Source organism: Carassius auratus, chromosome 43, assembly GCF_003368295.1.
Source record: "Carassius auratus strain Wakin chromosome 43, ASM336829v1, whole genome shotgun sequence".
Classification (NCBI taxonomy): domain Eukaryota; kingdom Metazoa; phylum Chordata; class Actinopteri; order Cypriniformes; family Cyprinidae; genus Carassius; species Carassius auratus.
Window position 1 is genome coordinate 1,550,752 of NC_039285.1, and position 16,330 is coordinate 1,567,081.

The 16,330-nt window shown below is 37.3% G+C and overlaps 1 long non-coding RNA gene across 1 annotated transcript; it reads right to left on the reverse strand.

Moving 5' to 3' along the window:
• Positions 1–10,697: 10,697 nt before the first annotated feature.
• On the reverse strand, positions 10,698–15,684 carry LOC113061405 (uncharacterized). The gene is made up of 2 exons (XR_003278363.1): positions 15,424–15,684; positions 10,698–12,077 (listed from the first exon to the last, which is right to left on the reverse strand). It is a non-coding gene; the product is annotated as an uncharacterized LOC113061405 (long non-coding RNA).
• Positions 15,685–16,330: the final 646 nt, after the last annotated feature.

Below are 16,330 nucleotides of genomic sequence, written 5' to 3' on the forward strand. Positions count from 1 at the left end.
ACTGTAACCTACTCTTGCCCTCGAGACAGCGCTGCTCATTTCCATAGAAACAGACCAGATTAGAACTCAGCCTTCTGTATCAGAGCTATCTCAAATATATAAATGCATCTAAGAAGAATTAAATACAGATGAAAATGTCAAAATCTTTCAGCATTTCTGCATGCTGATTAGTTTCCAACTTTTAGCACAGGCGTTAGAAATCGCCGTAGCGAGGAAAGCTCAGACGTTTACGCTGATTACTCACGTGTTGGGATGAGGATGTCTGTGATGATCTACATTACAAGAGGATGAAATTTAATCAATGGAAACTGTGTCTACAGCCGTTCTTCTAAGAGCCATTAATGAGGACTGAAAGCAGGAGAAATGCTCCAACCAAGACATAAAAGCAGCATCAGCAAAACACTCAGGATTAGAAAAAAAAACAGACAGATGGAGAGAGAGAGAGAGAGAGAGAGAGAGAGAGAAAGAGAGAGAGACAGTGAATGCGATGCAGTAGTCACTGATATGAGGCAGAGGAGCGGTGATGGAAAATCAACAATGTGTCGAGTTCATGGCCTGAATTACACTTAATATGTTAGGACCATATTCCTTCTTAAAATCAAAAGAAAAAATGGGGTTTCTTCTAATTTTTCTATAATTAAATTACAGTTACTTCGGATGTACTGTAATTGCATTAAATAATTAATGATTATTGTAATAGAACTATAAAACAATAGTGTATTTAAAGTCAAAATGTAACATCTAATGTTAAAATATATAAATAGTTTGGTCGGTTCAAGAATAACCTTTATATTTATTTGAAAGAATGAACTATTCTTGTATTTCTGAATGCAGTACTTGAACACAGTAATTTAATTACACTTTTGAAGATGTAATTTGAAGCTTTTTAAAAGTAACTTTACCTAACACTGGCACTTGTATGCGCTAAAATTTCAGAGTGGTTTGTTCATTTATCATTTGTCTGATTTGTGTAACACGGCGTCAAGGAATGAGAACAGCAAACAAAGTTATATTATTCAAAACAGACTGAGACTAAAGACTTATATCACATATAAGACATATCACAAACTAATAACCGACAAAGGACAGAACAGAATCAGGATTATAAGTACACACATGGTAAATGAGAGAACTGAGGAGGAACAAGGATTAACTAATCAGAAGCCATGGAAACTACTGAGAGCTCATAACAGACACGACAGGAACTTAACTAAACTGAACGTAACTGTGACAATATACTACAACTTTTTTTTTCTGGTGCAAATTATTTTAGTAGTAGTAGTATTTTCTAGCTATTAACAGTGTATTCTGATTAAAATCCTGCCTGTAATTTGTTTTATTTTATATGTCGACAAAGATGGAGATTTTCCAATTTTCATATTTCTGTTAGATTAAAATTAGTGCATATTTAATTTGATAATGCATAATATTCACATATTTAAACAATATGCCAGAAAACTTGTTGTATAACAAATTAATGCATTTCTTAATGTAAGTATCAATTGGGAAAATAGGGTTATACCAATTTTTATTATATATATATATATATATATATATATATATATATATATATATATATATATATATATATATATATATATATATATTTTTTTTTATCACATTCATCTGGGGTGTCTTGCCTTAAAGAAGATTTCATATCATATTTCAGAACAATTCTTTGCATTTAGACATTATTTTCATGACAATTTACACTCCTCTAATTATGGCAATGTGATTTCCTGTACAGTGTTTAGTTTACAATGTATGCCATACTATAAAGAGTGCCAATGCTTACGTTCAGTATCCTTGACACTTCTTAGATATAATCAAACACTGCTAGTCCTGCATGACTTCATTGTGTGATATATTGATATTTAAACACATCTCCAGTCACTGTTCTGTTAAAATGATTAAATATGCAAGCGAAGATTTGTAATATTTCCGTTCCCTGTATTATTTTCCACCCAGTGAATTAGATATCCAATTTCCGAGTGAGTGCGTGATCCATTTTTGTGGAGAGGCTTTAGTCTGTAATTGGTTTTAATTATGAGTTAATTTTATGAACACATAATCAGCATTTCTTTTTTAAATGGTTTTCAGCAATTTATAATTAATGCATAATTGCCCGCTTGGAAACACAATACTCTGTTCACTTTATTATCATAAACAATCCACAGGATTCAAGACTTCATGTCAAGTCATGAACAAATTAAAGTGTCATAATTTACATATCAATTTTATTTGCATATCACACACCATCATTTGTGTTTTATGAAAACAAACGAGTACAGTCAGACTCCATTAACTGATAAATTATCAAAAGATCAAAATGCCCTATTGAAAGGGTTGTTGCTAGATTTTAATGCCTGATGAACAATAAAATGGGCAAAATTTCCATTCTTTACACTAAATAAGAAAGCCAGTATGTACAGTATTTAGTGCTCAGAATATCATTGAGACTTTATAGTGAGCTCTTTTTGACTTCCAGAAGTTAAAGCTTGCCAACTTTGTAAATGATTAAAGAGGAAAAACTGGCCATCATACGCTAAACCACTGAAGATCACACACTTCCAGACTTTCAGGTCTTTTCAAACACAACCAATTCATGCAGAAACATTTGCATGACAAATGAAAACAATATGTGTTTTAAAACAAGCTCAAAATATCACACATGGTTTATATCCTCTGACTGGATGCAATCATAATCAAATATGAGTCTGTGCCCATCATAAACGAAGTGAATTTCTGTGAATTTCCGCCCAAACTCTGTAAACTGGCTCTGACATTTGACAACTATTCCTGATTCTTCATAACTCCACTTCAGGGAAATAAAATTGCTAACACCTTTAGCAACCTGCCAGTAACTACTTGTGGTAGTGAGTTTTGCCAAAGCAAGTGTGCTGACATTTCTTAAGAACATATAAAACTCTTACTTTTACTGCTGTATCTTTGAATGAATTTGTCAAAACAAAACAGACACACAAACATCAACAACAATTGTTGGTATTACTGTTTATTTATTTAAATGCCATAGACGCTCATTACACTGAATATTGGGGTCTTACATCATGAATGGTTCAGCTTCAGGTTGTATTCGAGTGTTGCATTGCTTGACTAACAAAGTGCACAGATCTGACATTCATTATCAGAGCCTTATAATAGTTTGTGTTGTATAACAGCTATTTCTGTGAAGTGTCCCTGGTGTGGGTGATCATGACTCAGGTAAAGCTTACCAGGCACGTTTCATAATACTTATGTATTTTGCATATTTTAATGAATTTAAAAAAATCACATTTTGTGGGTGTGTATGAATAGTTATTATTCTGTGTGCAAAATGTTTTATGGTAAATAGCATGATACAACAAAGACTTCTCCAGAGGACTCATGGCAGGAATGTAAAATAATAATAATAATCATCATCTTACATCCAATAATTCATGTTTTGTGAATGATTAATAAAATGTATGTATGCAGAAAAGCTGTTATGGTCAAAAAGAAGGAAATGTGCAGCAAAGCGGTGATCTTTATGCTGCAGAAGCTTCCCACATGAACAACTCACTTAACCCACTAAAACATTTTAGTCTATAAAGATCGAAAATGAAAACGTGCACCTCACAACTGAATAAAATGGGTACGGAAAGTATTCAGACCCCCTTAAATTTTTCACTCTTTGTTATATTGAAGCCATTTGCTTTAAGTTAATTTTTTTTCCTCATTAATGTAATGCACACAGCACCACATATTGACAGAAAAACACAGAATTGTTGACATTTTTGCACATTTATTAAAAAAGAAAAACTGAAATATCACATGGTCCTAAGTATTCTAGGGTCCTAAGACCCTTTGCTCAGTATTTAGTAGAAGCACCCTTTTGATCTAATGCAGCCATGAGTCTTTTTGGGGAAGATTGAGGAAAGTTTTTCACACCTGGATTTGGGGATCCTCTGCCATTCCTCCTTGCAGATCCTCTCCAGTTCTGTCAGGTTGGATGGTAAACGTTGGTGGACAGCCATTTTCAGGTCTCTCCAGAGATGCTCAATTGGATTTAAGTCAGGGCTCTGGCTGGGCCATTCAAGAACATTCATTGAGTTGTTGTGAAGCCACTACTTCGTTATTTTAGCTGTGTGTTTAGGGTCATTGTCTTGTTGGAAGGTGTACCTTTTAGAGCTGTAATCGGGCCTTAAAAAAGTTAGGCCCGACAGGACCCGAGCCCGACAGGTTTCGGCCCGAGCCCGACAAGTACATTTTGATTGACATCGTTTTAAAAGCCCGAACCCGTTTACAGCCCGATATTATTCAAATGTGCGCATGCACACAGCTCTTTTGCCTTTTGTCAACAATGAGTAATTTATTCATGTTTTAACATAATTTACTCATACCTAACGTAGACTAGACCACTTAGAAAGTTGGAATAAAGAAATAAAATAAGTCCTCTGTGACATCGTAACATCTCAGCATTCTAGACATAGGCTCATTTAACCTATAAATAGACCAACGTACCAATAAAAACGAGTCATTTAAACAAATTTTAATTAAGATAAGTTTTAAATTAAGATGGGTATTTGGCAATAACGAAATTAAGATAAAGGCTCCACCGGATTTGCTTCACACTAGCAGATGATATTTAATTAAAGAATAATGCCAACATTAGCGTAAATACTCTGTCAACATTATGCATTTAAGACTCAATGAATATTTATCATTTAAAAAAACATTACTCACAGAGATTAGGCTAGGTCTCCATGTTTTTGTGGAGGAAAATGATTTAATCCACTGTAGATGTCTTCAGCGCGTTCCTGCGCTCACTGATGGTGCGTCATTATTCACTCATTATTCTCATTATAAGCATGGTCAAACTTTTCCACACCTCAGAGTTTGCTTTAGTTACTGGTGCAACCAAAACGTAGCCTAATCACCAGAGGCAAGCCTCCATTAAACCTGCTCAGCATTCATTTTCGCATCTTTCTCGCGCTAATCGAAACACATCACATGACCGCTCGTTTATCTCGCAAACCGGAGCGCAAGCCCGAGCCCGGCCCGAGCCCGGCCCGAGCCCGGCCCGAGCCCGCATAAAATGATAGAAATTAAGCCCGAACCCGACCGAATCCCGTCTGGTTCGGGCAAAGATCTTCAGCTCTAGTACCTTTGGCCCAGTCTGAGGTCCTGAGCACTCTGGAGAAGGTTTTCGTCCAGGATATCCCTGTACTTGGCCTCGATTGCAACCAGTCGTCCTGTGCCTGCAGCTGTAAAACACCCCCACAGCATGATTCTGGCACCACCATGCTTCACTGTTGGACTGTATTGGACAGGTGATGAGCAGTGGCTGGTTTTCTCCACACATACCGCTTAGAATTAAGGCCAAAAGGTTCTCTCTTGGTCTCATCAGACCAGATAATCCTTCAGGAGTTTTTTAGCAAACTCCATGGGGGCTTTCATGTGTCTTGTACTAAGGAGAGGCTTCTCTAGGAAGGGTTCTGGTCGTCCTTAACATCTTCTATTTAAGGATTATGGAGGCCACTCTTAGGAACCTTAAGTGCAGCAGACATGTTTTTCTCTGAGCTCTTCAGGCAGTTCCTTTGACCTCCTGATTCTCATTTGCTGTAACATGCACTGTGAGCTGTAAGGTCTTATATAGACAGGTGAAGTCCAGTCAGTATAATCAAACACAGCTGGACTCAAATGAAGGTCTAGAACCATCTCAAGGATGATCAGAAGAAATGGACAGCACCTGAGTTAGATAGATGAGTGTCACAGCAAAGGGTCTGAATACTTAGGACCATGTGATATTTCAGTTTTTATTTTTTAATAAATGTGCAAAAATGTTAACAATTCTGTGTTTTTCTGTCAATATGGGGTTCTGTGTGTACATTAATGAGGAAAAAAAATTAATTTGATTTTAGCAAATGGCTGCAGTATAACAAAGAGTGAAAAATGTAAGGGGTCTGAATACTCTCCGTACCCACTGTATATGGCAACACTTTAGATTAGTGAACACACATTCACTGTTAACTGAGAGTTTTCTCTCAATGAACTCTTCATTTGTTGTTTACTGATAGTAAGTAAGGTATTTGCTGTAGTTATGTTTAAGTATTGAGGAAGGTTAAAGGATCTAGAATATGGGTTCTATGAGCTCTAATAAACAGGTAACATGCAAGTAATATGCATTTAATAAACAACTAGTTAATAGTGAATACTGTTATCTAATCTAAAGTCTTACCAAATTTTCAAACAAAAAAAAATAATTAATTCATATTTGCTAATCGAACCGTGAACAAATTGTTCTGGAAGACCTTGCAGGGAACATTCACTCCCATACAGCACGGCTCATGACGGCCTTGCCATGCTGTCAAAATACTCATATAATTGTGTAGCTGTAGATACGATTTATTTGCAATAAACTTAAAATACATTGATTCTACAGATATAGGGCAAGATTTACTAAACAGGGCAAATTAGCATGAGACCACAATCCCATAAAAGCACCGAAAGGAGAGCTTCAAATACAACGTGTGGTGTTATAAGCGGGTTGGCTTGGTTCTTGGCTTATAGCACTTCTTAAAAAAGTGAATAGAAGTATAATGTATATACATATAAATACATATATGTGATCTAATGTTTGGGTAAGCTACAAACCAAAATGCAGCCCAAAAGCTGTGTGTGTAGTGTATACAGTATACACTACACTTGGTGTTACAAGCACTTGGTGTTCATTTCCTTCGTGAGTGTAAAGGCAGTGAGGATAAAGACAAGCAGACACATGTGGCATCACTTCACACCCGGAGCAGTGGAGGATGACCCACCAAGATGTTCCCACCATATGACTGCTAATGTGTTACAGCATGATCCTAATGTGCTGCGAAACACAACCAATTAAGAACAAAGACTTTACACATTTATATTCCTCCATCTAACACTTGCCAATGGCATGAAATCTTCAGTGTCTTCTTACTGTGAGGAAACGAGAAAGCTCTTTTTAATGGAGCCTTTAGGTTTTTTTTTTGTTTCAAAGTGAGCTTTGAGTTCGTATGGGCATTCATGCGAATATGACAAATGTGGCACAAAAAGAATATGAATCAAGAGGAAGTAAACTGTAATTTCTGGTTTTGTAATTAGTGATATGGGCCAAGAGGCAAACACCTATTAAACATGCAAGGCATCAGGTTATTTTAGTTTATACAAAAACCAAGAAGTCTCGACCATTCACAGGAAATAGCTTAAGTCTAAATTATTCCATGGTCTTGTACACTGCTCCATGTTCTATGGTCTCATTCAGTACTCCTTTTACTTTAATGTACTATTGTACATAAGTTTTTGATAAATCATAATTTGTTAGTGAAGATATCACATTTACTGAATGAGACTCAGTGTCTGTGAATAAATAGTCTTAGATTGTACATTTTTTGGCTTCTTATTGAAGAATATTTGTAACATCTCTGAAGAAAATGAATGGGAAAAAAACTCAAAAAGTGGCTCTCTAACACTCTAGAGTATATGAGAGACATAGGTGATCCCACAGACCCAAATCTAGTTTCTCAACTGGTAGCACATATATAACTCAGCACATATAAAAAGCAAGATTTTTGGCTGTGAAATGGCCTGACACATGTGTCTGCTCAAAGTGTTATCCTGCGGAGTGAAAGTGGGTCTTTCAGGGGCTCCAGGTGCTGCTTCACTAATTCTGCTCCCACTATGAGTCAGTGACTCCCCGTTTGCTTTGTTTTCCTTTGTCTCTGAAAATGCTTTCCAGGACCTGTATGTTGCCAGTGATTTTGGGAAATTGTATTACTGCTGAGCATCAATGCCCACCACTGGAGAGAAATTGGATTGCCTTCACACAGGATTAGATCACAGGGCTTGAGGGAGAAAGACAGTAATAGTAATTTACTGCTACTGGGCAGTGAGAATCAATGAGCAGCATGCACATACACAAAAACACAGGATGGGAGGATAGACTCAATTCACAATGCTTCCTGTTTGCCTAAACATAGAATAAATGATGCTTAAATGACAGGAAAAACTATCTTTTTGTGTGCCAGGTACAGTTAAATTACCTTAATAATGGCTTCTACCATGCTACTAGCTGTAAATAACTAATTTTATATTCTTGACACAATGTCAACCTCTAAGCCTATTTGAACGGAGCCAAAAGGAAGGTAGGTGTCTCAGTAGATCAGTTTGAGTTATTACAGTCAATGCTCATGATTATAGAGTGATTACCAGTGAAACCACAAGATGACACCCTCAAAATCACAACACAACAGACTAGGTTTTTATATTTATCTGAGGAAAATGTGCACTGTTAAAAATCGCTGTAAAAAAACGGCCAAATTTCGACAGTAACATACTGTTCTTCAGTAAAACAGTGCATTCTGGGTAATATTCATCGTTTTCGAGAAGGTAGCCTGCTGCTATATATTGTAAATTAACAACGTTCAAAGTCAACACTCAGCGGCTGTGTTTCAAATCACACCCTACACCCTCATTCACTATTCCCTACATGAGTTTACTAATATAGTCCACCTAACAGAGAGAATGAAAACTAATGAGTGAATTCAGACACTGATCAACAGCTGCTGTTAATGAGCAGAATCACTGAAGAAAAAAGAAACAAGACAAACACAAGAAATACAACTGACTTCAGCCACAGCTTTAGATGAAATCAACTGAAGATTTAAACAATCAACAAACAGCTTTATCAACTTCACTCATTACTAACCGGACTGACTTTATTTCTATCAGATCAGAGATCAGAGATCAAAAGATCTTATTGAGAATTACAGAGGTGTAGATGATAATCTTAGTTTCGTTTAGCATCACCATTGTGGAGATCAGTGTTTGCTTTAGTTGGGCTCCTGACCCTTGACTTTTGCACTTCAACTTTTGTTTCGTTGCTATATTTGTATCTTTATGATACATCTATTACAGCAATATTAATCTTGATGATCAAGTGATTATGACTGTTTCTGTCAGGCATGATCTACTAGACTGACTTGTTGTTATAATAGTCAAATAATAATTTGGTGTTGAAGTATGTGAGTGAATAACACTTTTCTTTTGTTTGTTTCTTCAAATTTATAAGATTGAACGGTAATGTGATTATCTGCATATTGATTTTTGAGCTTTAAATAATTTAATTTAAAATAATAATAATTTAAATAAAATTCAACACTGAAAGAGAGACATCAACAATCAGCATATTAATCTCAACAATGGTGACTATCAAAAGGTTTATGATGCAATGCATGCTGGTGTAAGGTCCAGACACTCGGCCCAAGGAAGGTATCCGGTGCTGGATGAAGGTTTCCTGCGTGTTCTGTCTTTCAGCGCGTAGAGTTATTCATTTTAGGTTAAACTCAAATCTGACTCCATTTTATTATTTAATCTGACTCCATTTTAGTATGACCTCGAATTTAGGTTGAAATGCAAATTGGTTGTATGCCTTTTTAATTAATATTCTTCTGACATTTGATTATTCTAGTTAACTCTATTTTTTATATTAACTCATTCATTTGGGTGCTCATGTTGCTAACAAGGATACAACGTAATCTACTAGTCAATAATTACAGAGTAAGACAGAATAGAATCAAAATGTAACAATTTATTTACAGTCAGGTAGATATGTATTTTGCCAATTACATATCCAATTGAAACACATCAAATCATATCAATACAAAACATCAAATTCTCAAAGATGAATCTAAAAGTAAAATATGCATACCTGACCTTAGAAAATACATAGTATGAAGTGAAGAGACACACAACACACTACGGGCTTTCTGGCTACAGAAATCGCCCTGATCCTTTTGCTGCAATCATTTAAATACCTCAGACCAAGACAAACATCCCCCGAGATGAAGACAGAAACTAACAATTGGAATTTGCATTACCTCAGGTCCCAAGCCTGGGTGGTTTTACAACTCAATGGGAACAGGGGGTAATTTACATGGAGGGCCCTAGGAAAGGACACTCCCATCACAGTAATCAAGATCTCTCTTGACTCTTCAGATCTGTATTACCTTCTAATCTACTTTTGTGAGAGTGAGACCATTGTACCAGTTGCACTGAGACATTTCCAATGATACTAGACATGAGTGTTAGATCACTTGCATTGACATTTTCATGTAATCATTTTGAGCAGACTGAGTAGAAGGAAGAATGGGTGAAGGGATTTAAAATGAAACAAATGGCCAGTAGGGGAGGAGGTCTCCTGCTCCTCCACTCTGTGGGGTGTCTCGAAGATGCCCGTGTATGTTTGTATTGTCTGTTTCTCAGGAAATCAAAGTATCTCAGGTTCTTTCGTCCTTACAGTTCCTCCGTTTGACCCCCAATGGGTCACATTCAGATGAATCCAATGGGGTCACCGTTAGATGATTGTTTATCTTCGAGATGTTATCTCAAAATTGTCTTTGTGATGTAAGCAGCTTTAGAAACCTTCTGAGGGCTGTAAACATCTGCAGAACACTCAGTCTCAGCATGTGTGTGTCGCTTGAGTTTGGCAGGTGGATGAATGTCTCCAGGGTTTCTACCTGTGGTTGAGCTCAGCATGTGAGCACAGTTCAGTGGGTCAATCTGAGCCTTTACGACTTGTTCAGTTTACGTGTCATTCCTTTGTGGAGAAACCTCTGCTCCTTATGGCATCTTCTCTAGGACGGTAGTCTGACCCATCTTCGTGAATCCTCTCACCTCCAGCGGTGCAGTTTTTTAAGCAGACTTCAGTAGGTGAAGGTGTTCTCCTTGCTTACACACTGATTTGTGTGGGACACCTGAAAAGCATCTTAGTGGCCATCCAATGACTGTATTCTGATCAGCTTAATGTCATCACCCATGGAGTAAGAAAGAAAACTCATAAGTTAATATAAGAGCAATAAAACAAAAAAGAAACCTGATGAATTCATGTCAGCCAGTGCAAGTGGTACATCTGATGTTAAAAGTGATCCCATGTAACATAAATTTTGGTATGAATGACTCAAAGGAAATGCAGCAAGAGTTCAGTATAATTTGAGCATTAATTTAGAGGTATGCAATCAATAAACAAGTCATATAATGACAATAATAACATTCAATCACAATTATGAAGGTATATACAATAATCACACTGTTAATTCAGGAATTTTCTATTGCAAGTCACTTTAGAAGATGTTTTAGAAGGTTTTTAAGAAGTGACTTAGAATACGATCAAAACATTTTTCTACAATGTAAATCCTAAATTCCTTGTAACAGGTGTGTGTGTGTGTGTGTGTGTGTGTGTGTGTTGTGTGTGTGTGTGTGTGTGCGTGTGTGTGTGTGTGTGTGAGAATGGGTATCTGATATAAAGGTTAAGTCACAGTTGATGGTTTGGTAAAGTGTTTAATTTTATAATTGACTGATAGAGATGAAGTGCAGGCACTTCATATTTTATAATTTTAATAATGTTTATTGTCAATAGTGATGTGTTGGGAAACCAGGGGCCCTCTGGCTTGTCAACCACCCTAATGACAATCTGAAAGATTCAAAATGTTAAATTGTAAAGGCTTGTCTGCCTCTGTGTTAAAAAATTTGCACCATCGATCTGTGACTTGTCGTACAAATGTGTTACAGTGTTGTTCCATTAGTTTTTTAGACAGTTGCAGATAGTAGATATTTTATATATTTTGGGAATGTAATTAATTCTATTGTCCTGTGTGTGTGAGGTTATGTGGTTCTGTCAGTGTGATGATGGACAATAGATCTTTAGTGGAGTACCACGTTTGTGATCTAAGCCATCATTGTCTACTGATTGTAGTGTACAGACTGGATAGTCTAGGTGAGGTGATGATGCAATGGGTGAGATGTGTGTCCTATGGTCATGTCTGGGAGATGAATGGAGTCTTATCTATAGCAATCTGTGTTGCAAAAATTTAGTTCCGGTTCTAATCCGGGAGGCCATGTAGATATTTGTGTGGTGATGTTCTCCTGTGAGGTGTGAATGGCCCCTTCAAGTGTCTTCACATTCATCTCCCGCATTTCAGGTTATGTAACAATTCTGTTGTCCTGGCTTGGTGCAGAGGGGACAAGACACCCTCCTGGTATCTGTCCTCCAAAGAATTGCAGTGGTCAACCTAAAACAGAAACAGATACAAAGATAACCACAGTTAATTTTGAACTTTTCATCAGTTTCATGTTCAGGCATGTGGAATTATTTTAACTACATTCATCCTCATGTACTGCAGTTTTAATCCAGATGTCACATGAAACGGAGTTCGGTTGGTCAGATCTGAATTACTGCTCCTGTTTCAGTGCAGTCTGAGTGTGTAACACCTGATGCTGCTCTTGCAGTCGAGCCCTCACAGTCTGCTGTGTCACGAGCATTAGAGACCCCAGTTCTACTGGGGACATTTTCTAGATTAATTGGTTTTTTTATCACCCATGTCATCATGCATTCCAATGGACCAATGTCCATGGCTTTAGTTGCTGTTGCTCTCATTACAGTCAGATCTGTGGGCAGACATGTGTTCACCTGTTTTGGTGTTGTCTGTTTGACAATTGTTGTTTTATGGCAATTGTTGTTTTATGGTGTTGTTCACACATGCAGATCTCTGTGGCACATAAAACTTCTTGTATTTTACACCCCCCTCTCATTATTTTTCAAGTCAATTTAAAAGATTAAAAGATCAAATGGTGTTTTGTGGCTGTATACGACTGTGGCTTTGTGTAAATGCTGTCATGCTCCAAACAAAGGAAAGGAAGTTTTACAATTGTTATGTAAATTTGGTCCTGTTGCTGTAACAGGTAATAGCCTCTAAGAGCGAGTGTGAGGTGAGATCTGGCTCAAAATACTTCCATAAAATGTTTTTATTATTGCAAGATTAGTTGCAAATTCAGAGTTTCCATTTCCAAATAATGTTAGCCATTCTCTCTGATCAGATCAAATTTTTAGTTGTCGCTCCTCAGTGAAGGATGAATTGGTTTGCTATCGCTTGTGCCACACTATTGCAATGAAATCACACTTCCTCCGTTTTGGCACTGTGAAGCAAATCAATCTGCCACAAGGTTTAAGTTCTCAGATGTGAGGAGAGCATTTTCATTAAGACATTTATGAAATCACACTGTGGCCACATGGCTATTCTATGCTCCTCTACATGGTTTAACTGCAGCTATACAGAAAATAGCAGAGTGTACCACTCAGGAGACAAACAAATTCAACACAGACACACATGCAACTTGAAATTGCGATGCAATTCCAGTATTAACATTATTCCAGTTTTACACAAGACACATGGTCTAGAATGCATGTAGCATCTACAACCTTAAACCTAAGTGTTTACACACTTACAGTAAAGCAGTCATGTGTTTTTTAAAGAATAAACTAAACTAAGCTATGTGTACATTTAGTAGTACAAACAACTATAATGTGTTTTCTATGCTCACAATGTTCAGCGCAATTATAAATTTGAAAATGAAAGCAGGATTATTGAAATTTGGATGTTTCCATATTAAACTCATTGCTATTAAACTGCTAACCCACTAGTAAGTGAAGTCAGTAGCTGAAGGCCTTGCGTTAACAATGCAGTCAACTCACTAAGAGTGTTACCTGAGGTAGACTTGTTACATGTCAAACCCTGATCTTTTCCTTTAGAAAGTGATATCCTACGTTTCTGAAAATAAGGTGGAGGTCTACCCCTTCCCAGTGACCAGCATTTTTCCTCTGTATGGCCTATTTTCTGACAGGAAGAACAAAACCTGCTATCTTTGCCACAGGTTTGTTTGCTGTGTTCTCCTGAAGTTTGAGGATTTTTATGAATCTCTAATGCTTTTTTTACACCTTGCGCACTGGTCCACGACTCTACGCTATTATGGTGCTGCATCTCCTTAAGAACTGAAATCGGCACAGTATCTTGAGCAGTGGCACAGGCTTCCTCTGAACTAAAAGTTCTAGATTCATCACAGCAAGTCACCTCCTCCAAGAAGTGGACATGCTTTTCAGCCCCATTGCTTTTAGAATAATTCCCTTCTGTCATCCACTGTGCAGATGCAATGGTTTGGGGCTTTGATTTCCATCTGTTTTCTATCCTTGAACCCCAATCTACAATCGCTCTGAATGTGTTTTCGGCTGAATCTGCTCCGTTTAACAAAGCATTTTGGACTGGAGTGCCAGCATTGTTCTTTATGAGTTGTAACAATGGTTCGTGATCACGGCTTGCATTTTCTAGACCGGAATATTCTTTGTATGTCGTCCACAGACGTTCGGCGAATGTTTCAAACGGTTCATTGCTTTCCTGCTTAATTTGTAGTATCCTGCTCCAATCTGCGCTTGTTGGACCCCTTACATCTAGCAATGCCTGTTTTAATCGTTCAAAGATACTTTCATCAGTTTCGTTATTGTTTCGCTTGATTATGTCTCCAGATTTCATTCGAGGGGTTAATTTAGATCGGAGTTCTTCAGGAATGGTTAAGAGTGTGATTTGCCATACATCCCTAGTTTCCAATTTATACACTGTGGCTTGTAGCATCAGTGTTTCCCAATAGGGTTGGAATGGCCCTCTTCTGGGCATCATTCCCACGATCTGTTTGTGTGTTGTACACTCTTCGCATGTTAATGGGCGGCTAATCATGGTTATTTCATCGTTTGTATTTGTTATGGTTTTGAGTACAGCAATTTTAACTGATTTGGATAGTTTTTCGCTGGATTTTGCTCTGGTTTTAATCGGACTTCGCTGATTTTGTTCTCTGTGTCTCTGAACGGGATCTCTGTTTCTCTGAGAATCTAATGCGGCAACATCATCATCGTCACTATCGCTGTTTCTATCATAATCAAAGGTTTCATGCAGTGCCGCTTGCTTAACTGCAGCCACTGGGAAGCCCGCATTATTGCAGCAGTCTTCAAGAGCTGATATATAATTATTGCCGGTTTGGAGTTTCTTTTGAAGCTCTTCGAGTTTTCTTGACATCATCTCACTCTGTCTTGCCCAACCTTGTCTTTCGAATGTAAATGCCTTGACCTGTGCTCTTAGTTTTTGCAATTCTTCAGAGCGCCCTTTTTCAATTTCTTTGATGCTTGTTATTGTTCGTTTGTTTTCAGCTATTGTCTCGAGGTCATTTTTACGAAGCAGGTAGACGATAGCAGTTGGGATATTCTTATATTTCGATTTAGATGCCAATTTTTTGCCCTCGGCCAAAAACCAAGCTACAATTTCATTGTTTTTCCATTTAAGATTGAATCCTTTATCGTTTAAACTGAGAAGTGTGTCTTTTATTTGTAATGCTTGAATTTCCATGATCTCCTGATCTACACTGTCACTGTATTGTCCCTGAAAAGCCATGTTTCCCGGTTAATTCTCCCCCCACCGGATTTCTACGTCTCCGGTCTAACAATGGGTATGTCGACCCGTTCTAAAAATGTGTCTGTATGTGAAATGCAAAAAGCTTTCCCTCAATACTTCTTATAAGAAAAAGGAATGAACTTACCACAGCAGTTGTAGACAGGGAAGAAGCTCAAACCTTATATCTTCAGAGAGAATCAATTTGAAATTAGCGCTGGAAAGACGTCACTCGCATAATTAGGGAGATCACGTTGGCGGGGTCACCACTTTGTAAGGTCCAGACACTCGGCCCAAGGAAGGTATCCGGTGCTGGATGAAGGTTTCCTGCGTGTTCTGTCTTTCAGCGCGTAGAGTTATTCATTTTAGGTTAAACTCAAATCTGACTCCATTTTATTATTTAATCTGACTCCATTTTAGTATGACCTCGAATTTAGGTTGAAATGCAAATTGGTTGTATGCCTTTTTAATTAATATTCTTCTGACATTTGATTATTCTAGTTAACTCTATTTTTTATATTAACTCATTCATTTGGGTGCTCATGTTGCTAACAAGGATACAACGTAATCTACTAGTCAATAATTACAGAGTAAGACAGAATAGAATCAAAATGTAACAATTTATTTACAGTCAGGTAGATATGTATTTTGCCAATTACATATCCAATTGAAACACATCAAATCATATCAATACAAAACATCAAATTCTCAAAGATGAATCTAAAAGTAAAATATGCATACCTGACCTTAGAAAATACATAGTATGAAATGAAGAGACACACAACACACTACGGGCTTTCTGGCTACAGAAATCGCCCTGATCCTTTTGCTGCAATCATTTAAATACCTCAGACCAAGACAAACATCCCCCGAGATGAAGACAGAAACTAACAATTGGAATTTGCATTACCTCAGGTCCCAAGCCTGGGTGGTTTTACAACTCAATGGGAACAGGGGGTAATTTACATGGAGGGCCCTAGGAAAGGACACTCCCATCACAGTAATCAAGATCTCTCTTGACTCTTCAGATCTGTATTACCTTCTAATCTACTTTT